General features: G+C 45.2%; 1 pseudogene; it reads left to right on the top strand.

Annotated features, from left to right (window-relative positions):
* The first annotated feature begins 15,103 nt into the window (after positions 1 to 15,103).
* On the top strand, positions 15,104 to 15,220 carry LOC124557521 (annotated as a pseudogene).
* Positions 15,221 to 16,554: the final 1,334 nt, after the last annotated feature.

Raw genomic sequence — 16,554 nt, 5'->3', positions numbered from 1 at the left:
CATACGCACAGACTCAGAGTTGAAATACTAAAGGTTTTGGCTGGTTTCGTTGTCTAGGGGCTGGGATACGTAGTTACCGCATTACAAGCCAATTACTGCTGAGTCTACAATATACAATATGAGTATACACATGAATCGGATGGTCTAAGGTTCCTATCACTCGGCAACAGCGAATTTTTAACGTAACATACATTTATACATGAGAGATTGCAATTAAATAAATTCTGCAGGTACTATTTTAATGGTTTTAAATGATGAGTAAGATGGCAGAAGTACCTTTAAGAATGCCCTTTATTACTGTAAACACTTATTGGTGTCGATGGTCTAGCAATTAAGTAAGATATAGGTTGAATAACAGGAAAACAATAGATTCCTACTTCACGTAATTAGTTATGAGCAACAACATTGCTCACGAGATATGCACTTCAAAACGCATACTACGTCTTCACTGCAGAAGCCACGGAAATCTCACAAGTGCAGAAGTCAGCACTACAAAATATTTCTGTCTCCCATGACCACGCACAACTGCTCCACTCGCCAAGTCTTTCCCGCGGCTTTGCGTCCATCGCGCCGTACTGTCCACGACTCTCTCGTGTCCTCTCCCGTACTCTCCCGTCCTGTGCCACTTCCATACAGTCTCCCAATTAACGAGCACTGTGATTGGCTAGAGTGCTTCCGCCACTTCTTCAAGCCAATGTACACTCACAAACATATTGAAACACATACGAAATACTGGATTTACATTTAAATAACCTGAAATTAAATAAATATTCCTACGGCTGGACCATAAACACGCTCTATCACACATGATTAAATACATAAACAAATCAAACAAACATATTTCAAAGGAACAGACACAAAAGGTATGCAAGTAGCCTAATGTCTCTGTGCTTTCTAAAACATAGTAACCAATTTCTTCATGAATAGTATATATCAGATATGAACAAAGACATAGATGAATAAATATATTTATAAGCATGCTGCTACCGTTTTTCGTGTAACTGGAGCACTTATGGCCTGACGGGATCGATAGTAATCGGCCACTCTGTCCTCCAATAACTCATGCACTATTCAAGTTACATGCCTGTAATTCATACAAATTTAGGTTTACACTAATAGCTTTCTAACGACACGTCTATCGACAAAATCGGATGAACCGTTTAGATTTTGGAAATTCGTTGCTGAGTGTTACTTGTATAGCTTATCATCAGATACTAAACTTTAAAATAATAAAGATATTGAAAATCTGATCACACCATCAGAATAGTCGTGCAAATAATGGTAATGAACATGTTTCTTTTTGAGGTATCATGATTCATCTGGCTATTATCAATTTCTACATGAGCTGTGAAATGTCTGTTATTATGGTTTCACAAAGTCCGCCATCTTTGGCACTCCCCACATGTCTCCTTCATCGACACAGCGTCATCGTGGAATTCCCAGCCACGCAGTTGGCTGAACCACGTGGTCTGGCCGCTGTGTGGCATAATGCGGTTGCTAACGACCTGCGGCTTGCCTAGTGGCCCAAGCAGTGCCCGCCAACTCTGAACTTAGAATATTTTCAGGGCACTCTTTACCTCACTACTTAACGACCGAAAGCAACGGCGTATGAGTAGAGTTGTCAGTGGTAACAGACATGCAACACTGCATGAAATAATCACAGAAAACAATGTGCGACATATGATCAACGTTTCCCTTTGGACAGCGCGGCGCAATTTGTCCTCAATGGGCTGTGGCAGTGGTCGTCAAGCTCATTAGTGAAAAGAGCCATTTATTAACAGTGCAATAATGGAAATTTCATTTGAGAGCCAATTTTTTTAAACTTAAACTATATACAGGGTGTTTCAAAAATGACCGGTATATTTGAAACGGCAATAAAAACTAAACGAGCAGCGATAGAAATACACCGGTTGTTGCAATATGCTTGGGACAACAGTACATTTTCAGGCAGACAAACTTTCGAAATTACAGTAGTTACAATTTTCAACAACAGATGGCGCTGCGGTCTGGGAAACTCTATAGTACGATATTTTCCACATATCCACCATGCGTAGCAATAATATGGCGTAGTCTCTGAATGAAATTACCCGAAACCTTTGACAACGTGTCTGGCGGAATGGCTTCACATGCAGATGAGATGTACTGCTTCAGCTGTTCAATTGTTTCTGGATTCTGGCGGTACACCTGGTCTTTCAAGTGTCCCCACAGAAAGAACTCACAGGGGTTCATGTCTGGCGAATAGGGAGGCCAATCCACGCCGCCTCCTGTATGTTTCGGATAGCCCAAAGCAATCACACGATCATCGAAATATTCATTCAGGAAATTAAAGACGTCGGCCGTGCGATGTGGCCGGGCACCATCTTGCATAAACCACGAGGTGTTCGCAGTGTCGTCCAAGGCAGTTTGTACCGCCACAAATTCACGAAGAATGTCCAGATAGCGTGATGCAGTAATCGTTTCGGATCTGAAAAATGGGCCAATGATTCCTTTGGAAGAAATGGCGGCCCAGACCAGTACTTTTTGAGGATGCAGGGACGATGGGACTGCAACATGGGGCTTTTCGGTTCCCCATATGCGCCAGTTTTGTTTATTGACGAAGCCGTCCAGGTAAAAATAAGCTTCGTCAGTAAACCAAATGCTGCCCACATGCATATCGCCGTCATCAATCCTGTGCACTATATCATTAGCGAATGTTTCTCGTGCAGCAATGGTAGCGGCGCTGAGGGGTTGCCGCGTTTGAATTTTGTATGGATAGAGGTGTAAACTCTGGCGCATGAGACGATACGTGGACGTTGGCGTCATTTGGACCGCAGCTGCAACACGGCGAACGGAAACCCGAGGCCGCTGTTGGATCACCTGCTGCACTAGCTGCGCGTTGCCCTCTGTGGTTGCCGTACGCGGTCGCCCTACCTTTCCAGCACGTTCATCCGTCACGTTCCCAGTCTGCTGAAATTTTTCAAACAGATCCTTTATTGTATCGCTTTTCGGTCCTTTGGTTACATTAAACCTCCGTTGAAAACTTCGTCTTGTTGCAACAACACTGTGTTCTAGGCGGTGGAATTCCAACACCAGAAAAATCCTCTGTTCTAAGGAATAAACCATGTTGTCTACAGCACACTTGCACGTTGTGAACAGCACACGCTTACAGAAGAAAGACGACGTACAGAATGGCGCACCCACAGACTGCGTTGTCTTCTATATCTTTCACATCACTTGCAGCGCCATCTGTTGTTGAAAATTGTAACTACTGTAATTTCGAAAGTTTGTCTGCCTGAAAATGTACTGTTGTCCCAAGCATATTGCAACAAACGGTGTATTTCTATCGCTGCTCGTTTAGTTTTTATTGCCGTTTCAAATATACCGGTCATTTTTGAAACACCCTGTAGGTACATACATGGTTATTATTAGGATACTCCTAAGCTGGCTTTTGCAAAAATCTCCTCAGTCTGAGTGAAGTACATTCGCTGAGGTCGAACCTTTCCAACATTCATATCCACACTGCACACTCGTCTTGCAAACTTGTTACGTCTACCTCCTTTTGTTCATCCTCTGTATATATCCAAACAGTCTCACCATACCTTTTCCAGCACTCAACACTACATCTTCTTTCACTCCTCAGTGATCCCTCAAATTAACTCGAGAAACTTAAAGTTTTAGGTCTTAGTTAATCTCTAGGAGTGTTGAATAGAACTTGCTGTGATACTTAATCACGATATTATTTATTGATAAAATTATATACTAAGGTATCCACAAAATTAAATTCCGACAGTAACTGACAAATACTAATGTCAACAATGACCTTGCATCTCCTTGGAAAGTTCGGGCAATTTTAGGCACGATTCCAGATTCTCAGCAATCGGACAATGTCTCCCTTTATTCTTCACAATGTTCATGCTTGAAAATGATTGTTTGCATGAGTACGTAGATCCGAATAAGGAAAGAACAGCAAACGCTAGTTCATTCATTTGACTTGAGTCACGAATACTGTTCCACGTGTTAAAAATCAACACATCTTCGCTTCAGAGCACAAACACCAACAAAGCATGAAAAAAGGAATTAAGAAAAGTAGTCGTATCTACAAGTATTTTTATTTGTTATTGCAGAAACTTGTATTTATTTGTCCCCATCATCGTCTGTTGAACTATTCTCCGATTAGTTGTTATGATTAAATCACTTTCGAATGATTCATTATTAATATAATCATCTTCTTTCGCTCAATCGTACCTATTTTTCCACACTTCACAAGAAATAGTTCCACAATCTTTATCAGAGTGGGTACACTACCGGCCATTAAAATTGCTACACCACGAAGATGACGTGCTACAGACGCGAAATTTAACCGACAGGAAGAAGATGCTGTGATATGCAAATGATTAGCTTTTCACAGCATTCACACAAGGTTGGCGCCGGTGGCGACACCTACAACGTGCTGACATGAGGAAAGTTTCCAACCGATTTCTCATACACAAATAGCAGTTGACCGGCGTTGCCTGGTGAAACTTTGTTGTGATGCCTCGTGTAAGGAGTAGAAATGCGTACCATCACGTTTCCGACTTTGATAAAGGTCGGATTGTAACCTATCGCGATTGCGACTTATCGTATCGCGACACTGCTGCTCGCGTTGGTCGAGATCCAATGACTGTTAGTAGAATGTGGAATCGATGGATTCAGGAGGGTAATACGGAACGCCGTTCTGGATCCCAATGGCCTCGTATCATTAGCAGTCGAGATGACAGGCATCTTATCCGCATGACTGTAACGGATCGTGCAGCCACGTCTCGATCCCTGAGTCAACAGATGGGGACGTTTGCAAGACAACAACCATCTGCACGAACAGTTCGACGACGTGTCCCACGACGCTGCATCACAGATAGGAGCGCATGCGAAGGTGTACTCAACGACGAACCTGGGTGCACGAATGGCCGAACGTCATTTTTTCGGATGAATCCACGTTCTGTTTACAGCATCATGATGGTCACATCCGTGTTTGGCGACATCGCGGTGAACGCACACTGGAAACGTGTATTCGTCATCGTCATACTGGCGTATCACACGGCGTGATGGTATGAGGTGCCATTAGTTACACGTCTCGGTCACCTCTTGTTCGCAATGATGGCGCTTTGAACAGTGGACGTTACATTTCAGACATGTTACGATCCCTGGCTGTACCCTTCATTCGATCCCTGCGAAACCCTACATTTAAGCAGGATAATGCACGACCGCATGTTGCAGGTCCTGTACGGGCCTTTCTGGATACGGCAAATGTTCGACTGCTGCCCTGGCCAGCACATTCTTCAGATCTCTCACCAATTGAAAACGTCTGGTCAGTGGTGGCCGAGCAAGTGGCTCGTCACAGCACGTCAGTCACTACTCTTGATGAACTGTGGTATCGTGTTGAAGCTGCATGGGCAGCTGTACCTGTACACGCCATCCAAGCTCTGTTTGACTCAATGCCCAGGCGTATCAAGGCCGTTATTACGGCCAGAGGTGGTTGTTCTGGGTACTGATTTCTCAGGATCTATGCACCCAAATTGCGTGAAAATGTAATCACATGTCAGTTCTAGTGTAATATATTTGTCCAATGAATACCCGTTTATCATCTGCATTTCTTCTTGTTATAGCAATTTTAATGGCCAATAGTGTATTTATTCCACTGCTTTGCAATGCACGAAATTCAGCACGTTACAAATTATCTCACGTGCCGAACTTAGAAGCATTATTCATCCCCCACTTTCGAAGATATTGTCACAAGCAGAAGAAGCGATGCGGGTGGCAGCGAGTGTAAGTGGTCTGAGTCACATTCACCACCGCCTAACGCCACTTGTTCCAGACAGACTCGCCCAAGCCGAAAACCAACTTCTGTGTGTAGGCCACTATACGTGCGCGCTCGGACTTCTATTTTGTAGAAGAGCCACACTCAAGGTGCCAAAGAGCCTCATGTGGCTTGTGAGCAGCGGTTTGCCGACCACTGGGCTATGGCAACAGATGACCGACGCGAATGCCTTTGCTAACAGCACGACATAACTTGCAGCACCTCTCTTGGGCTCGTGATCGTATCGGTTGGATCCCAGACGACTGGAAAACCGTGGGCTTGGAAGTGAGTTTCGGTTTCAGTTGATAAGAGCTAATGGTAGTGTTCGAGTGTGGCGCAGACCCCGCGAAGCCATGGATCCAATTTGTTAACAAGGCACTGTGCAAGAAGGTGGAGTCTCAATAATGCTGTGGGCTGTATTTACATGGAATGGACTGGGCTCTCTGGTCCAACTGAATCAATCATTGACTGGAAACGGTTATGTTCGGCCACTTGGTGACCATTTGCAGCCATTTATGGACTTCATGTTCCGGATGACAATGCGCCATGTCACCAGGCCACAAATGTTCGCAGTTGGTTTGAAGAACATAATGGACGTTTCGAGCGAATGATTTGGTCACCCAGATCTCTCGACATGAGTTCCATCGGACATTTATGAGACGCAATCGAGTGGTCAGTTAATACACAAAATCCTGCACTGGCAACACTTTCGCAATTCTTGACGGCTATGGAAGCAGCATGGCTCAATATTTCTGCAGAAGATTCCCAGTGACTTGTTGAGTCCATGTCACGTCGAGTTGCTGCACAATGTCGGCAAAAGGTCTGACACGATGTCAGGAGGTATCCCATGACTGTCGTCACTTCAGTGTATTAACCACCCAGCGATGCATGCAACAAGAGTGCAGTCTGTGTTATTTGACGTAAGAGTTGACACTTAACGCCGATACTGGAGCGTTGCACTGTTTCTTGTCACCTACCGTGTGCCGTTTGCCTCGTTATTCCGTGATCTGTTGCGACTTTCGAACTATGTACAAGAACGGCTTTGGTTGGATAAACGGCCGTTCTATTGTTCTTAGTACAGAACAAATTGTTTCTTCATCACAGTTTTATTCAATTAAGACTGAGTACTTTTGAGAGCCCCAGCTTAACCATAGCGTTGTCCTCCAATATCTATAGACACCACCTCTCCACTGCCTGAAGATTGATGCAGTAATAACTTTCAACTGCAGTTGGTGCATCTTCGTAAGCTCTCGTGGGTTGATCGGTTTCACAATACGATCCCCACTTATTATTAATAAATTGTATTTATTATGGATTTATACGCTATTGATGAGAAGAATCCGGACACCCCAAAAACCGAGCGAGGTGGCGCAGTGGTTAGCACACTGGACTCGCATTCGGAAGGACGACGGTTCAATCCCGCGTCCGGCCATCCTGATTTAGGTTTTCCGTGATTTCCCTATATCACCTCAGGCAAATGCCGGGATGGTTCCTTTGAAAGGGCACGGCCGATTTCCTTCCCCATCCTTCCCTAACCCGAGCTTATGCTCCGTCTCTAATGACCTCGTTGTCGATGGGACATTAAACACTAATCTCCTCCTCCTCCACCCCAAAAACATACGTTTCTCATACTACACTACTGGCCATGAAAATTGTTACACCACGAAGATGACGTGCTACAGACGCGAAATTTAACAGACAGGAAGAAGATGCTGTGATATGCAAATGATTAGCTTTTCACAGCATTCACACAAGGTTGGCGCCGGTGGCGACACCTACACCGTGCTGACATGAGGAAAGTTTCCAACCGATTTCTCATACACAAACAGCAGTTGACCGGCGTTGCCTGGTGAAACGTTGTTGTGATGCCTCGTGTAAGGAGGAGAAACGCGTACCATCACGTTTTCGACTTTGATAAAGGTCTGATTGTAGCCTATCGCGATTGCGGTTTATCGTATCGCGACGTTGCTACTCGCGTTGGTCGAGATCCAATGACTGTTAGCAGAATATGGAATCGGTGGCTTCAGGATGGTAATACGGAACGCCGTTCTGGATCCCAATGGCCTCGTATCACTAGCAGTCGAGATGACAGGCATCTTATCCGCGCGGCTGTAACGGATCGTGCAGCCACGTCTCGATCCCTGAGTCAACAGATGGGGACGTTTGCAAGACAACAACCATCTGCACGAACAGTTCGACGACGTTAGCAGCAGCATGGACTGTCAGCTCGGAGACCATGGCTGCTGTGTCCCATGACGCTGCATCACGGACAGGAGCGCATGCGAAGGTGTACTCAACGACGAACCTGGGTGCACGAATGGCAAAACATCATTGTTTCGGATGAATCCACGTTCTGTTTACAGGATCATGATGGTCGCATCCGTGTTTGGCGACATCGCGGTGAACGCACAATGGAAGCGTGTATTCGTCATCGCCATAATGGCGTATCACCTGGCGTGATGGTATGGGGTGCCATTGGTTACACGTTTCGGTCACCTCTTGTTCGCATTGACGGCACTTTGAACAGTGGACGTTATATTTCAGATGTGTTACGACCCGTAGCTCTACCCTTCATTCGATCCCTGCGAAACCCTATATTTCAGCAGTATAATGCACGACCGCATGTTGCAGGTCCTGTACGGGCCTTTCTGGATACAGAAAATATTCGACTGCTGCCCTGGCCAGCACATTCTCCAGATCTCTCACCAACTGCAAACGTCTGGTCAATGGTGGCCGAGCAACTGGCTCGTCACAATACGCCAGTCACTACTCTTGATGATCCGTGTTGAAACTGCATGGGCAGCTGTACGTGTACACGCCATCCAAGCTCTGTTTGACTCAACGCCCAGGCGTATCAAGGCCGTTATTACGGCCAGAGGTGGTTGTTCTGGGTACTGACTTCTCAGGATCTATGCACCCAAATTGCGTCAAAATGTAATCACATGTCAGCTCTAGTATAATATATTTGTCCAATGAATACCCGTTTATCATCTGCATTTCTTCTTGGTGTAGCAATTTTAATGGCCAGTAGTGTAGGTACATTGTGCTGCCACGTACTGCCAGGTACTCCATATCAGCGACCTCAGTAGTCATTAGACATCATGAGAGAGCAGAATGGGGCGCTCCGCGGAACTCACGGACTTCGAACGTGGTCACGTGATTGAGTGTCACTGGTGTCATACGCCTGTGACGTCACAGTCAGCAGCGTGATCCTATAACGGCGAGGACGCTGTGACAAGGCAGCTAGTTAGTTAGCTACGTGCTCCATTGGTCAATCTTACGGTAACCATTATGATATGGGACGTGTGAAGTGCATAAGAAATGCACACACGAATCAAGGTCCCTTTTTTTTAAGCTTAAAATTTTTATTACCTACGCCATTCCCTTGAATGGCACAATATCCATATATTATACCTATTATAAGGTGGCTGTTTGTGTTGTTACCCCCGGATGATAATTACACAAAATATTTGTCATGATTCGTAAACAGTGGGTCCCTGAGGTACAGAATACGCGAACACCGAGAAGTAAATCTAAACAGTTTATTAACAAAAGAATGATTATAAAACACGCACACTACGCGCACCCATCATCACTGTGTCTGACATCCTAACACCGGCTAATTACGGTCGTATCGAGGGGCTCCATGGTGAGCTAAGAAAAGAGACATATTAGGTAGCACCCGAGGCCGCGCTAGTTACACAGCGCGCTGAGGACGGCGGCCAGTGGCTTAACTCTCCTGCGGCGCACTGCGGCCGGACGCACGCCTACTGACCAAGCAAACTGTCAGCATTCCAAGATAGGTCGGCTGGCGAGCGCGAGTTACGTATTGTACGGCTACGTTCAAACCCGTAGACCCTTACACTATAGATTTACTTATTCCTATTCAAGAATTTATCTATGGTATAGAAGGCGTTGTCAAGGAGATATGATTTCAATTTATTTTTGAAACTCTTACTGCTGTATGTCAGACATTTTATTTCATCTGGTAATTTATCGAAAAGTTTTACAGTTGCATATTTTACTCCTTTGTATGCCAAAGATAGTTTAAGTATAGTGTAAGTCTTTCTTTCTTCTGGTATTATAATGATGAATGTCACTGTTGTTTTTAAACTGGTCCATGTTGTTGAGAACAAATTTCGTCACTGGGTAAATGTACTGTGAGGCTGTTGTAAGAATTCAGACCTTTTAAACAGATGCCTACAAGATGTGCGACTGTGAGCCCCACACGTTATTCTAACCACTGTCTTTTGAGCAGTAAATACATTTTGCCTAAGTGTTGAGTTACCCCAAAATATTATTCAGTATGACATCAGAGAGCGAGATTATGCAAAGTATGTTAGCTTATTAATTTCTGTATCCTCAAAGTTGTCAATTGATTGCAAAAGTTGCTGAACATAGTCACTTTAGGAGATTCAAATATGAATTTTCCAATTAAGATTCTCATCTATATGTACACCCAAATATGTAGTATGCTCTGCTCTGGCTACTGACGTCTGCTGATGCGTTATATTTATTGAAGGAACTGTATTTCTTGCAGCATAAAATTGGATGTACTGTGTTTTTTCAAAGTTCATTGCAAGCCCATTCGCAGAAAACCAATTAATAACATTATTTGTATCATTTTCTACTGGAGTTTCTTTCACTGGGTTAATAATGATCCTTGTCTCACCAGCAAACAGTGTTCGTTTAGCTTCTTGTTTCAGATAAAAATAGTTCAAATGGCTCTGAGCACTATGGGACTTATCATCTGAGGTCATCAGTCCCCTAGAACTTAGAACTACTTAAACCTAACTAACCTAAGGACAGCACTCACATCCATGCCCGAGGCAGGATTCGAACCTGCGACCGAAGCGGTCGCGCGGTTCCAGACTGAAGAACATAGAACCTCTCGGCCACACCGGCTGGCTGTTTCAGATAAGAAGGCAGGTCATTCACATATATCAATAACAAAAGGGGACCCATGATCGGACCCTGTGGAACACCTAATGTAATTTCACCCCAGTTAGATGAAGTGGCAAACTTCCTTAAATCACTTAAACAATATAAAGAAACTTTTAGCTTCCTGTTCTGTAGATATAGCTTAAACCACTCATATGCTGTTCCATTTATACCACAGAATTGAAATATCTGTAACATAATGTCATGGTTCACACAATCAAATGCTTTGAATAAGTCGCAGAAAATTCCTATTGGTGACATTTTACTATTTAAAGACTCTATTATGTGGGCCGTGAAATTGTATATTGCTGTCTCAGTGGCACAGCATTTTTGAAATCCGAACTGTGATTTATCAAGTATCCCATTACTGTTGAGATGGCTAACCACTCTTGAGTACGTTACTTTCTCGACAATTTTTGAAAGTGCTGTAAGCAAGGATTCTGGCCGGTAATTACTGACATCTGCGGTGTCCCCTTTTGTGTAGAGAGGCCTGACAGTGGCATATTTTAAACTGCCTGGGAAAATGCCTTGCGTTAGTGAAGCATTACATATGTGACTCAGAATATCAGCTGTAACTGCTCCACATTGTTTTAATATCTTGTTATAGATGTCATCTACTCCAACAGAACATTTATTTTTCAAAGATTCAATGATTTTTCCTTATTTCACAAGAGGTTGTAACACTTGACAGTGGCCGAGGAGAGCTTGGTCGAAAGCTCGTGGGATTTTAACCATGTGACGCCGCTGGAAGCCCGAGAAGATTTTATTAACAAGCGACTTTGACAAAAGTAGGTCATTGTAGCCCGCCGCCTGGGAACGAACATCTCGGAAAGGGCGAAGCCGGTTGGCCATTCGCGTCCTACTGTCATGAGCATCTGAGTAATTTCGTTCAAGCATGGTGAAACAACGTTGGACTTCCACACAGAACATGGAAGTCGGTGGCTTGCCTGCTCTGTACAGAAGGACAGGCAGCAATCTGTGGCAAATCTGGTGATAGAGTACACTGCTGGTGTAGATACAAGTGTTTCGGTGTACACCGTTCAGCGGCCATTGTTGAGCTCCACAGCAGATGAATGCAATGTGTTCTTATGCTGATCCAGGGACATATCAACCACAAATGCACTGGGCACAGGATCGAGGAGATCGGACTGTGGATCAGTGGGGGGGGGGGGGGGGGGGGGGGGTAGCAGTTCCATACAGGGTACATTCATACGGCCTCTCATGGGATCTATGGTAGTATTCAAACGCATCATTACGGCTATGATCTACACGAACCAACACCCCATCGTGGTTGATGTCATCACCAATTCCGATGGCATCTTTCAGCAGGATAATTGTCATTATCACAAGGCCAGAAATGTGCTACAGTGATTTGAATAGCATGATAGGAAACTCAAGTTGATGTCTTGGCTGCCAAATTCGCCTTATTTGAACCTGACGGAACACACCTGGGACGCTATCATGTGTAATCTTCGCTCCAACAAAACGAAAAAAAATGTTTCAAATGGCTCTGAGCACTAAGGGACTTAACATCTGAGGTCATCTGTCCCCTAGAACTTAGAACTACTTAAACCTAACTAACTTAAGGACATCACACACATCCATGCCCCAGGCAGGATTCGAACCTGCGACCGTAGCGGACACGCGGTTCCAGACTGAAGCGCCTAGAACCGCACGGCCACACCGGCCGGCACATAACGAAAGAAAAGGCTTATAAGGCGCTTGATCGCCCGATTCTTGACTATTGATAATCGATCTGGGATCCCTATCAGGTAGGACTGATCGAGGAGATAGAGAAGATCCAACAAAGAGCGGCGCGTTTCGTCACGGGATCGTTTAGCTGGCCAGAGAGCATTACGGAGATGCTAAACAAACTCCACTGGCAGACGTTACAAGAGAAGCGTTGTGCTACACGGAGAGATTTATTATTGAAATTTAGAGACAGCAATTTTCAGGAGGAGTCAGACAACATATTACTTCCCCCCAAATACGTCTCGCGTATTGACCACGAGGAGAAAATTGGAGAAATTAGAGCCAATACAGAAGCTTACTGACAATCATTCTTCCCACGCACTATTCGCGAGTGGAACAGGGTTGGTGGGATCAGATAGTGGTATCGAAAGTACCCTCGGCCACACACCATTAGGTGGCTTGCGGAGTATGATGTAGATGTAGGTCTCGTAATTTACAGGGATTACGAGACCTTTGCGTGGGCATCTGGTGCCGCATATCTCTGCAAACTTGCCAAGGACTTGTTTGGTCTACACCTTGCAGATGCTCTGCTGTATTGCCTTCGAAAGGTGGACTAACACGCTACTAAGCAGATCATTACAATGCTTTTAGCTCTTCACTGTACATCGTACCTGTATGTCGATGTGGCCGATCCCCAGTTGTACCAGAATAATTAATTTAGTGAGACCTGCTTCACTTGTCTTATTTATTCAAAGCACGACGTATTTTAAAATCTCGTCTTCGGGTGTATGGAATTACTGTATTTGGTAGCATAACATGCGGTCGGGCCTGTCAGTGCAAGAGCTCCAATCATTGCGTGTTGGCGGAGACTGTCCGCTGCCGAGCAACCGCACTGTAGGTACGCCAACCACTACTGAGTAGCTACTCATTAAATTATCATGCTTCACAGTTGCGGATATCCTACGTACAAAATCTTGTGCAATAACCAGAATATGGTTCAAATGGCTCTGAGCACTATGGGACTCAACTGCTGAGGTCATTAGTCCCCTAGAACTTAGAACTAGTTAAACCTAACTAACCTAAGGACATCACAAACATCCATGCCCGAGGCAGGATTCGAACCTGCGACCGGAGCGGTCTTGCGGTTCCAGACTGCAGCGCCTTTAACCGCACGGCCACATCGGCCGGCAATAACCAGAATAGCTTCGATATGGGTAGTACCGAACTGAATGGACGACTTTGTAGGATTCAAGCGAAAAGCGTCATTCTGAGTGTCCACTGATTTTATCGGTCAGTTCGTGAGTCGTTTCATGTAGCGGCCGGGTCGCTCGGCGCCGGGAGATGTAAAGACTTTTCCGCCGCGGAGCCCGGCAGGCAGGTGGAGCGCGCTGGCAAAGCGTGGCAGCCCGCACCTCATTAGCATACGGGAACCGGCCTGCGGGCGTAATGGCCCGCTGATTAGCCATGCAGGCAGCAGGGATCGTGCCGTTGCGAAAGGCTGACCAGGCACCGCCAGCTAGAGGATGCAAAGCAGAGTTTAGCGCCCCGTCGACTTGAGAGGTATTAGCGAAGCACTGGTCACCTGGGAATAGCAGCTATTCCGGAAGTTGACTCAAGTCCTTAGAAAATCTCAAGAAATGCTGATCTAGCATGGTCCGAGGAGCCCTCCTCTCTAATCCCCAGCGCAGGCTGTCCAGGCAACCTGCTTCTCGGTACAGACATTCATATAATGTGTACTTTTAGTTCCTTATATCCTGTAAACATGTTGCAGATCCGTTGTAAAGTAGTAAATAAGTTATTTTACTGTCCTGGGTACACCTACATCTACATATACATTCCGTAAGTCAACGTATGGTGCAGGGCGGAGGCTATCTTATACCACTATTACTCTTTCCCCTTTCCCGGGTTCGATTCCCGGCGGGGTCAGGGATTTTCTCTGCCTCGTGATGACTGGGTGTTGTGTGCTGTCCTTAGATTAGTTAGGTTTAAGTAGTTTTAAGTTCTAGAGGACTGATGACCATAGATGTTAAGTCCCATAGTGCTCAGAGCCATTTGAACCATTTTTGAACTCTTTCCCTTTCCTGTTCCACTCGCAAATAGAGCGAGGGAAAAATGATTGTTTATATACCTCTGTGCGAGCCCTAATATCTCTTATTTTATATTCTTAGTCATACCCGAAATGTATTTTAGCGGCAGAAGAATAGTTCTGCAGTCTGCTATGAACGCCAGTTCTCTAAATTTTCTCAGTAATGCCTTACGAAAAGTATGTCGTCTTCTCTCCACGGATTTCCATTTGAGTTCACGAATCATCTCCGTAATAATCGCGTGTTGATCGAATCTACCGGTAACAAGCATAGTAGTCCGCTTCTGAACTGTTTCGAGGTCTTCCTTTAATCATACCTGGTCGGCACATTCGAACAGAATTCAAGAATGGGTCGCACTAGCGTTCTATAAGCGGTCTCCTTTACACGTGAACAAAAGTTTCCTAAAATTCTCCCAGTAAACCGAAATCGATCATCCGCCTTCCCTTCTACCGTCCCTCGTTCTGTTTCATATCGCCTTGCAGTGTTACTCCTAGATATTTAATCGATGTTAGTGGGTCAATTGGCACACTACTAATGCTGTATTCGAGAACTATAGGATCGTTATTCCTATTGAGCCAACGGCCTTGCCATGGCAACACCGGTTCCAGTCCGATCACCGATGTTAAGCAATGTTGGGCCTGGCTAGTACTTGAATGGGCGACCGTTCGGGAAAAACCGGGTGCCATTGGTTTTCAAAATATGCAAGTCGCTGAAGTGGCGTCCAATTGAAAGCCTTGCACCAGGCCGTTGTGCCACATGACATTTATTTTATTTATTTTTCCCACTCATCTCATTAACTTCCTCGCCCGCATCTCGTGGTCGTGCGGTAGCGTTCTCGCTTCCCACGCCCGGGTTCCCGGGTTCGATTCCCGGCGGGGTCAGGGATTTTCTCTGCCTCGTGATGGCTGGGTGTTGTGTGCTGTCCTTAGGTTAGTTAGGTTTAAGTAGTTCTAAGTTCTAGGTGACTTATGACCACAGCAGTTGAGTCCCATAGTGCTCAGAGCCATTTGAACCATTAACTTCCTCTTTTCTACATTAACAACGTAGGGAAGTACTGTACGAGGGTCGGAACCTAAACAGTGGCCGCTATTTATTTACGACTTATACTAAATAGATACACGTTCAAAGTTTTACTGTGCATCAGTGTAGTCACGAGCATTGTGTAGCCATTGTCAGCGATGAGGAAGTATTAGGATACTCTAAGCGGCGTCGGTTGTGTTAATAGTTTGAGTGGAGTGGTCTATTGTCCGACGAATCTCTGTAACAGTTCTGAAGTGAATTCCATGAAGCGCTTCCTTCAATTTAGGTAAGAAGTTGAAGTCACAAAGGCGTAAGTCTGGGGAGTGTGTTGGGTGCTACAGCACTTTCCAGCCCAAACCATCGTGCAAATCAGACATTTTTGGAACGCAGCCTGCGACCACCATAGAAAAACAAACGGCGATACTTTTTGTAGAATCTGCCCAACATTTTGGAGGACAATGCTCAGCCGCATGAAGCTCAAGTTGTGACTGATTTTTTCGCCCAGTGAGGCAGGGAAATGCTGTACAACCCAATTCACTACCCGGAGTTAAGCCCTTGTGACTTCAATTTGATTAGTAAAGTGAAGGTAGAAATTTATGGCACTCACTTCAGCACTGTCACGGTGTCTCTTCGGGCAGTAGACCGCTCCACGCGAACTACCAACACAACTGGGGCTGGTAAGGGGATGCTACGACTTCCACATCGCTGGCGAGGGGCTATACACAATGCTGGTGACTACTCTCAAGAACGGTAAAGTTCTCAAAACTGTGTCTATTTTGTGTAAGTTGTAAATAAATAGTTCCAACCATCGTAAATATTTTCATATCTGAACTGCATCTTACGCTGTACGTACTGAAAGTAATCAAAGATTGATGACAAGGTTGTGTGGACGATAGGCCGGTCGCTGTGGCCGAGCGGTTCTAGGCGCTTCAGTCTGGAACCCCGCGACCGCTACGGTCGCAGGGCTGGTGACCTCAGATTTTAAGTCCCATAATGCTCAGAGCC

This window comes from Schistocerca americana, chromosome X (genome assembly GCF_021461395.2).
Source record: "Schistocerca americana isolate TAMUIC-IGC-003095 chromosome X, iqSchAmer2.1, whole genome shotgun sequence".
Lineage (NCBI taxonomy): Eukaryota > Metazoa > Arthropoda > Insecta > Orthoptera > Acrididae > Schistocerca > Schistocerca americana.
This window is presented reverse-complemented; position numbering and strand designations above follow the sequence as displayed.